General features: G+C 37.3%; 1 pseudogene; it reads left to right on the top strand.

Moving 5' to 3' along the window:
* Positions 1-247: 247 nt before the first annotated feature.
* On the top strand, positions 248-9,292 carry LOC104593657 (putative glycosyltransferase At5g25310; annotated as a pseudogene).
* The last annotated feature ends 1,345 nt before the right edge of the window (positions 9,293-10,637 follow it).

Genomic DNA, 10,637 nt, shown 5'->3' on the forward strand with positions numbered 1-10,637 from the left:
ACTATGATATATCTAAAACTCAAGTAATTAATATGAAGAAAATTTTCTCACGTGTAACGCATGTGCTTAATTACTAGTATATATAAAAGAAAAAAAAAGAGTGTATATAAAAGATATAGGTTTCACGCCCATCCCCTTTGGTTTAACTTTTGTATACCTATAATACCCTTTCAATTTAAACAAATTTTCATTTTATTTGATTCCACCATCTTTTAAGACAATTGATTCCATGAAAGAAAGTAGGATAATGCAGCAAGAAAAGATGAAGATGGACTCATCAACCATTGAAGTGGATCAACGCAAATCAAAGTTATTGCCTCCTTTTGAGACATTTGCATTGGCATGGGTGCATTCATGTGATAGATATATCCACTGTTAGTGCATCAATCAACTAATGAAAATATTATAAAACAAAAAAAAAATCGTTTATAGAAAAATTTGGGTACATCTCTAATATGAATCCAACTATCGTGTATTTTGATATAAAATTTAACCAATTAAGACATTGTATAATTTACTTACTTTTCATTAGTTCTCATTTCAGAATGTATACTTAACATTAATGGCTTTAACAACAATAAAAATTCATTTATATGATGCATTCCTTTATCATTGGTTCAAGTTTCTAACATGCAGGACAGTTTTTGCCTTTTAAAATTGTATTACTAATTATTGAGATAAATATGAATCATTTGTATATATAGAGAAGCATAAAAAATATTAAAATAATATGTACACATTATTATTACTATTATTATCATCATCTAAAATTACCATGTACGCATTTGCCAACAACCATAAAAGAAAAACTAGGATAGGTGGGTGAATTTATATATTTGTTAGCGTTTGTAATGATGAAGGTTAAGAATTGGTTTGCGATCCAAGTTTCACACAACTAGAGATACCAATGGGGTTGAATTTACATTGGTACACCCATAAATCATATTGGGATAGGGCGAGGTTGGTTGTAATTGTGTTTCAGGCTGTGTTTGAATAGAGTATAAACCCAATCCTTTGACATTACACCTAGGAATAGCAAACGGATTGGACCGGGCATTCCCTTTCCATTCCCACCCTATAGTCAAAATCCCTTATCCAGTTTTTTCCCTGTCCCTGAGGGTAGGGAAGATTTGTGGTGGGGCACTTTTCCCTGCCCCAAGGCAACTCTCTAAAATATGTCAAATTTCATGACTATTTTAGAAATATAATTATAGAAATTTAGGGGTAATTTTAGAAATGGGATAATGAGATACTAGGGTTTTAGGAATTAGAGAAAATTTTAAGGGTATTTTAGAAATTAATATTAAACCTAGAGGTATTTTATAATTAATCATTGGGTTCTAAAACTATATGCAAACCCTATCCTTGCCCCTTCCTCTTTTAAGCTCGAGGAAAACCCACCCCTGGGAAAATTGCCATTCCTAATTACAACATTGAAACATGTGGACATATAGTCTTGATCTGGTATATGAGTAATTGAGTAATATTAGAGTTGTAAATTGGGTTGTGTCGCCCGTGGCCCGGCATGGCCTTGCCCAAATTTGGGGCCGGCGTAGCATGGCACAACACGACAGCACGTGGATTGTGCCAAACCCAACACGATGGTTTGAGACATGCTGGGCCTGGGGTTTCAGGTCCACGGGCTAGCACGACGTGGCCCATAGCGGGTCACGCTCGACCCATCAACAGCTATATAAGGGGTATTTATGTATTTTGGTTTTGGGGGGAGAAAGAATGACACAAATCCCCTCCAATGGCTATATAACAACTAGTTTGGGAGCATTTTGGGTAAAGTGAACAGCTAGTCTAGTGGAGTGAGCATGCAAAAGAATTATATCCAGTTCTTGCCACCATGGCATGTGATCTACTAACCCCTCTGGTGTCTATAATTCTATCGGAGTGTTGTTTTAGTGCAGGTACTAGGGTGTTGGACGACAAGAGAATCTATATGAATGATGAAAGTATAGAGATGTGCATCTGCTTTAAAGATTGGCTAGATGCTGAAGATAGATTACAAGACAAAGGAGGGCATGACACCACACCTGATGTTTCACCTAAAGCAGATGATCAAAGTCAAGAACAATAGGAGAAAATGATGAAGTCAATATTTTTTGTATACTCAATAGTTGTATAGCATTTTTTAAATTATTGTAAATTTTGTTTTAATTTTATTTAATTTATTTGATATTTTTAATAATATAATTTTTATTTTCAATTTGTAACTGTATTGTATTTTTATGTTTTATTAATTTATTCCATTTTCCAATTTTCATATTTCATTCATCCAAACATTGTATGCTTTGTATCATTCAAATTTAAATGAAATAAAATTACTAATTTTCTTCCAATTTGTTATTCACTTTGAGTCTTTATCTCGTTGACTTCTTATTTGGTTAAGTATTTTTTTATTTCTTTGTTAGATTTCTTATTTTTCAAATAATTCCCAAAGGAAAGTTAAATAAAACGAAAGTTAAATGTTTTAGTTTTACTTAGTAAAGAAATAAAAAATAAAAAATGTCAAAAAAATCAAAAAACGAAAACAATAGTCTAGCCCAGTTCAGCCCAGGCCCACAACACGGACTACAACCTGCCCGATACAGGCTCGCGGTACGACACGGACCCGCACAGGCTTGGGACGTGAGTTGTACCAAGCCGACCCCCCAAATTATCCCTAGGGAGAGCGGCACAGCCCAGAACGGCCCACGGGCCAGCACAACACGGCCCGAATTTTATGTGGGCCACAAACGGGCCATGTCATTCCAACCCGACATGACCCATTTTACACCTCTAAATAATATATATAAGTGGGACAGGTCAGGTTGGGTATTTGGGTTGATCGGTTCGATATCCCATCATTATGTAGTCAGGGCAGGTTTGGGTTCGCACTGCTTTGGATTGACTGTATTAAACCCGATCCATTGACATCCATATACACCACATTATCAGTTGTCTCATATATATATAAAATTCTTCTTCTTGTGTGGGTTTGAGTATGGAGAAGAAGAGGGGAGGGGGGATCGTCAAGAAAGAAAAAAATTCAAGGCTATGTTTGATTTGACAGAAAGTTCAGTGGAAGTATTTCTTATGTATTACTTTATAAAGTTTTACTTTTCCATGTAGTTTAACCTCTCAAATGTTCTTCACTCAATGATATAAATAAACCCCTCTCGTAGCCTAACAGAATGATGATATTCTTCTTTTAAATACTTCAAAATTCTCACTTTTTCCTGAATTACTGTTAACCAAGATAATTCTCAGGGGTAGCCCTCCCCCAAGAATCAAAGCAAATAAAATATAACAACTAGCTTAACTCAAAGGCCCATCAAAACCAACCTCATGACCTACATTATCCAGCCAATCCGTCACAAAACTATAGATATAATAGCACATGTGTGGGTTTAGGACTTTTGTACATTATCTTAATGTTACGTGTACAAATGAAACTGAGTGTACAGATGCCTATATATAATACAATATGACTCCACTGTTAATCAGTTGAGTGTGGAGTTATCTTCTTTTAATCTCTGCTGTTCATCTCTGTTCGTCAAGTTTGTTCAAGTTCTTTCAACAATAACAGAGATTTCATTAATTGATTAAGAGTTAAAAAACATTCAAATGGAGAGATAAAGTAACTTAACTCCCCACAAATGCTACTAAAGTCAAAATACAGTTGAGCCCAAAAAACAGAGCTCCTATTCACCCCTTGTCTGGTTCATCCATTTGCAAAGGAGTTTGCACTTCTCTTTATTCAAACGCATCCGACTTCCATATCTTTTGTCAGCCAGTTGTATTTCTTCTTTTCATTGTTGTAGCTCCATAGTCTTGAATTTTCTTCTTTTTACCAATTCACTACAGTTTCAGAGTCTCCTTCTAAGATCAGCTTGTTTATGTTCAAGTCCTTAGCCGGCCTTTGAATTCCTTCCAAAGCTGCTTAAAATCTCAGTCCTTAATGAGTCTCCTATTCCAATTGGGCCAGAAAACATAGCCATCACAATCTCTCTTTCGACCCTCAAGACTCCCCCTATTCCGGAGGGCCCAGGATTGCCCATGTTGGAGGGGTGGTCCAAACAAAATTTGTGATCCTCTTGGTTGGGGCTGAATCTACAATTTCCTTTTAATTCCTAGACAAATCATCAACTGAGAAACTATAGATATTAGGGAATACCTCCTTAAAAATTTCCATAGATTGGAAGCATTTTCTTTCCAGGTAACATATGCAATCATGTACAAATTGCAAATTAGAGATGATGGAATCACTACACTCTAGTAATTTCCTTTGCCCTAAGTGGAGATTTTTTCCACCACCCGTATGTTTAGCCATGTTCCGTGAAAAATCTGGAGATTCCAAATTAACCGCCCAGTCATTTGAACTTTAAATAGATTAATCTAAGTGCTTCAAAGCAGCTGAACCAGTTTAGTGCCCGTTTGAAAGGACAGAAGCGCACCAACTTCTGGCTTTCCAAGATGGGCTCTTCATGGATAGCCTTTAAGCTATATTTGGTGAAAAATCTAGAGGGCCCAAATCAGCTGCAGTCAAGTCATTTTTTGAGCTATCTGCTTCAGCTTCTTTAGATAATATAAAGATTATCTGGAGCATTTCAAAGCAGTTGAACCAGCTTAGATGAATGTAGAAGTGCAGCAGCTTCTTGCTTTCTAACACTGGCCCCATGGGAAGCCTATAAGCTATGTTTGGTGAAAAATCTGGAGAGCCAAGTTCATGTATCAGTCAGTCAGTTGAAAGGGTTTTGCACTTTTCAGCCTCTTTGAGGGCCCATTTGGGAGAGCATCTAAGTGGATTCAGCAGTGTTGAATACTTCATGTAAGCCTGTTTTCAATTTTTTAACTTTTTTACTTCATGGCTTTCCAAACGCCGCTGTATGAAAATCCTCCCAAACGGCCACTGAATATTTCTTCAAATCAGCAGAACCAGCTTAATTGAATCTCAAGCCCACCCGTTAGGCCAAGGACAGTAAGTCTTCAAGGATGTGATGATCAGTCTCTAAAGATTAAAGTTTTTTTGGTAAAACAGAAATTCATTCCATTAATTCAGAGCCAAGATTAAAGTTCATACAAGATTCATCAAAGGATAAAAGCTGACTTAAACAATCAAAAAGAGAAAACTAGGTTGGGGGGTGTTGAACCCACATACCTAATTGGGCTTTTGGACTAGCCAAAACACGAGCACCATTGTTTCTTGATCGATTAACATAGACCCAATTGACATTATCAAACTTAGCATGCTTCATGCAAAAATGTCTTCATACAAAAATCAAATATCTGAATGCATTTCAGGATTCTTGACTGTAAGTAAGAGATGAGTGTTTTATTGTCTTACTTCAAAGTAATAGATTTCACTCCAACCCTTTTTGCTAATTGGATACCCAGTAAGATAGCTTAAGCTTCAGAAAAAAACTGCTGATCTTGGAATATCAACGCAATATAGCAGAGCATGATTTGTGCTCTCATTTTCAAGCCCACAGAGAGGGCAACTGCTGTCAACATTCTGAATCCTCTTAGAGATATTATCAAGAACAGGTAATCCATTATGGAGTGCTTTCCAGAATAACATCTTAAATGCCACAGAGTTTTCCATACAGGTCTATGCGCAGGACCATGAGGCAGAGCACTAACAAAAGACCTGTCTAACTCATTTTTCTGAAGCCTATAAGCTGATTTCACTGAGAAAATTCCTTTTCTATCAAGGCTCCAACAAAGCTTGTTACTTAGAGAAACTTGAGGCAAATGAATTTTTTTAATTTCAGAGACCACAAGAGGGGGAAAGAGTTCTTGTAGGGCTTCTAAGTTCCAAGCTCTACCATTTTCCATGATCAGATTTGACACCCAGTTTTTACTGCATCCCATTTAAACCAAGCAAATTTTTTATTATGAAAAGTGCTCTGAGCATACATTTATTTTTTAAATTCTTATAAGATCATATACCACAGATCTAGAATATTGCAGACAGTACCCACCAATGTTCTATAATTGGTGGGTACCTAGATCTAGGTGCAAAAATAAAAACCTTTTCAGCACTATAAAAACATATTCGTTGGTTTCTCTTTTCCTACTAGCTTCTTCTGAGTTCCTACCTTCCAAATGTTTTCCTCTTTTATTCTTGTCTGAACTGATCTTCCTTCCCTTCAAACCTCCTTCCAATAACCTGTTCTAAGAACTCGACAGAACCAAAGACAAGAAACCCAATCACTGACACCAAATAGAAGAGCTTCTAGGCCTTCATAACAATGGGAATAATGTCTTGTGGGTGGTCATTGGTTTTCCATCTGCTGTTGATTCTCTCATTCATAACAATTTTCATGACCATTTTTCATCACCTCAACCCTTCCTTGACCTTCTTCAATCCAAAATCCAATGACCTAGTTCAGCTGTAGACCCACATCGCGAGCTCTAAGTCTGTCCAGGTTGTTCTATCTGATAACTCGACTGGTTCATCTACCCAAGTGTTGCAAACCGCTACTGTCATTGTTATAAGCCTGCAAATTACTCCCCTTTTCTCTCTCTACTCTATTCTGTTTTCCATTTTTCTGTTTGTTTATATTCTGAGGCAACGTAACAGAAGAAGAACAAGAGACTCACCAAGGCTGAACAACTCGAAGGAGGACTAGCTCGAGCCAGAGCTACAATCCGAAAAGTCGTTTCAACCAGAAACATTTCGTATGCCATCAATGACGATTTCATCACGAGAGGAGATATATACCGTAATGCACACGAATTTTATGAGTAAGTCTCCACCTCAAGACCCCATTAGGCCCACTACTCCACCACCTCTCTGTGTTCTAAAAAGAATCAATTCTTCAATCCAATACCAGCCATGGAGTGCTCTGTGCACTCAATTTCTAGCACTCATTAACTCTTTTTTTCTCATAGAACACAAAGACTACTGCTAATTAACTCTCCTCTAATTAAGAACATTCAGAGAGACGATCATGATAATCTATTCTGTTTGTCAATCACAGGAGCTACGTAGAGATGGAGAAGAGATTCAAGGTTTATGTGTACAAAGATGGGGACCCACCTTTATTCCATGATGGGCCATGCAAGAATACCTACACCATTGAAGAAGGAAGATTCATACAAGAGATGGAGTTTGGGATGAATGGGTTCAGGACAAGAGATGCGCAACATGCACACGTTTTCTTCTTGCCCTTTAGTGTGACCAAAATGGTTGCTTACATCTACCAACCTCTTAGCTATGATCTCTCTCCTCTCCAATGGTTTGTCTCTGGCTATCTAAGATCAATTTCGTCCAATTACCTTGCTGGAACAGAACTCAAGGAGTTGATCACTTCATGCTTTCTTGCCATGATTGGGTAAGCCTCTCTCTCTCTCTAAACCATGGGTATGCTGTTATGGTTGTTCCTTGAATTCTTTGTATTGCTACCGCTTCATGAACCCGTTTCGTATTAAGTTGAGAAAATTTCATAATGGTTTGTGGTGGAAGGTTAGGAGCGGCCCACAGTTATATGACCCGATCCATATTCAGCTTATGGGTTCGAACCGAATACGAAAAGTTATGTATTTTGAGGGTTTTTCTCTTGAATATTTGGGTCATTGTCTTGTCAAAGAAGTCAAGAGACTTTGAGTGTATTTGGGGTTTAGGGTTTTATGCGAGTGAGGTTGTGTGTGCATATTAATATTGTGTGGTCCGATGTGGGATGAACCAAATATGTAGCAAATAAAATCCTGCCAATTAGATGAGACTGAGGTGGAAGGATAAAGTCGTGCACCAAAGAGATCTGCAATTACAAAATGAATTAGAAGCCCAAGGAGATGATCCCCTGAAAGGCACTCCAATGCTCAAGTTAGTAGCAGGAGGATGAAGTCTGTTGGGCCAAACTTTAGAGGGTGAGCTGGACCGAGCCGAAGTAAGGTAGTTAAGGAGCTAGATTGTTAGGGGAATTGAAAGTTCTTTACCTTGAGGGGGAGATGCCTTTAAATAGATAAGTGTCTGTATTGTAGTCAAACAGGTTCTTTGCAGGGTTATCGGGATAAGGCCACCCACCAAAGTTCTTGAGAGACTCCGCCTTCCCTGGTGGGGATGCATCTCCTTATCCGCATAGGACTCTGCTTCCTTATAGAGTCTTCGGTGGCATAGCTGCTTGGACGAACACTTCAATGGCCCAAAGACGAAGTTGGCCATAGAAGCGACCACATGGCAACTTTGGCCAGTTAAGGTACCACTCGAACACACAACTTTGTATTCTTCTCCATTGTTGTTTTCATAGTAGACTTCTATTCCTGACAGGCTATAAACCACATAAATTTTTGTATCCTCTCTATTTACTTCTCTTTATCTCTATTTTTCTTTCATTTTTTTGGATGCCATTAAAATTTTTGTGAGTTTTGCGCGACACCATGCTTAATATAGTTTGTGTCTACGCAGGGTCCTCGTGTCTCCAAAGGCAACCCTTTTCTCTACAACACATCCATTCGGGTCTTGTGCAATGCCAATGCCTCTGAAGGGTTTGTCCCTGAGAAGGATGTCAGCCTCCTAGAGATTAACCTCTACGACGGTAACATCTCGCCCAAGCTCTTCTCACCCCAACCAGACGGACACCTCAAGACCATATCTTGCATTTTTTGCCGGCGGTCTCCATGAACCCATATCACCTATACTCCTCCAACAGTGGAAGAGCCAAGATGCATACATCCAAGCATGGTTTCTAAAACCAACCTGGAGACCAAACCGGTCAGGGGTCCAGTTACTGGGTTGAGTAGTCCAATCCCATTCTGACAAAAAAAATAAATAAATAAAAGAACGAGCAAAATCGCTTGAACAATTCAAACGGTTAATCACCCAAGTCAGCGGTTTGTTGATCAAAATCAACAGTTTTTGAGAAATCTTGATTTTGAAAAAAAAACGGAACTGATCACCTAATCGATTCCCGGTTTTTCCGATCTGACCGTCCGATCGATTTTGAAAACCATACATCCAAGTATATGAATACCTACCAAAGGAGGTTGACTATCATACGTTCATGCTCCAGTCGAAGTTCTGCTTGTGCCCGAGTGGGAATGAGGTTGCTGGCCCAAGAATCGTCGAGGCCATCTACGCCGAGTGCGTGCTAGTCATCATATCGGATAATTACGCTTTGCCATTCAACGATGTATTACGGTGGGAAGCGTTTAACGTCAAGGTCGAGGTGTCGGATATTCCAATCTGAAGAAGGTGTTGCAGGGAATTCCAAATGAAGAGTACAGAAAGTTGAAGGAGTCCAATGAAATCATTGATTTTGATTCATATTTGTCTGACATATTTGCAATAACTTTCTAAATGGATATTAATTATTATAAATTTATTAATTTTTGGAAATAAAACTTATTAATTATTATTTTTATTAAAAAATAATGTTAAAACTAATATCTTTTATGAATTTTTAATTTTTTTATTAAATTTGCATTAATTAGTATTAATTTTTTTTATTTATTAAGTTAGTAACATAATTAATTAACATATTATAATGGGTTGTTATAATGGTGGGTTGTCATAGTCATTTTTTCTTTTAATCTTCAATATTTAAACAACATGTAATAAGGAAACCAATCTAAGCAATCTCCACTAGAGTCAAATTCTTGGTTCCACTTGGTTCACCTTACAATCAAAATACAAAACTTAGTTGTTTGAATAAGATGAAAGATGAAACTCCACTACATTAAATTATTATTAGAAGTTGAAGTGCTTAATAGGAACAAAAGTCTAAAGCAAACCATTGATAAGAAGCATATGGCACATATTGTGTGTGTGTTTTTTTGAAAAATGTAATCTTAATTGAATATGGTATCATATTTTTATAACAGAGAGAGAGATTAGCTTCATGCAACAACATCAAGCCAAACCCATCATAACCATCAATCTCCTGAGAATCTCCCACTATCACTGCCTCCACCGTTGACAATAAAATTGTTTTCCCCTATCTATGCCCTTTTTTCTTGGGCTGGTAGCCATGATCTTTGTCTTGATCATGGATCATGGAACTTCACTATATCCAGTGTGGTGTGATGGTAATTGCCCTCTTTAGTGGTATAAGCCTCCAAGCGTCTTCGTTTTCTCTCTATGCCAGTCCGTGCCTGTAAATCAATCACCTTTGTCTACAATTTTTCCTTTTGTTATGAGATTGGATTAGAATATGGATAGTTTTCTTTAGTTATGATACATAGAGGGCTAATGATTAATTGAGATTGATAGAATATTGTAGGCAGAATTGTTTGTAGATCACCGCTTTTGCATTTTCTACATTTTTGGGGAATGGATTGAGAATAGGAGCTTCCCACTTCTCACGTATTTGTAAAGAACTGTTGGTGAATGTGTGACACCTGTTATACATTACCACATGCTGAGGAATTGGTTTTATCTTTGAAAATTTGAACAACCCACTTCTCAGATGCTTTTTCCAGAAAATTGAGTTTTTCACGTGTCTGAATGGTAGGGGACTGTTGCCTAAAGACTATATATACTATGCATGACCCTCATACTATGTACAAGGCCAATAATATGAACTATTTCAAATTTTCAAATTTTTAAGTCATTTAAGAGAGTTATTATATTTTGTTTAGGGAATGACCATATACTAAATATATAGCAACCACAAGTATGTATCATTTTGATTTTTACCTTTTTT

The sequence above is a fragment of the Nelumbo nucifera genome, chromosome 7 (genome assembly GCF_055504915.1).
Source record: "Nelumbo nucifera cultivar China Antique chromosome 7, China Antique-T2T, whole genome shotgun sequence".
NCBI classification, from domain to species: domain Eukaryota; kingdom Viridiplantae; phylum Streptophyta; class Magnoliopsida; order Proteales; family Nelumbonaceae; genus Nelumbo; species Nelumbo nucifera.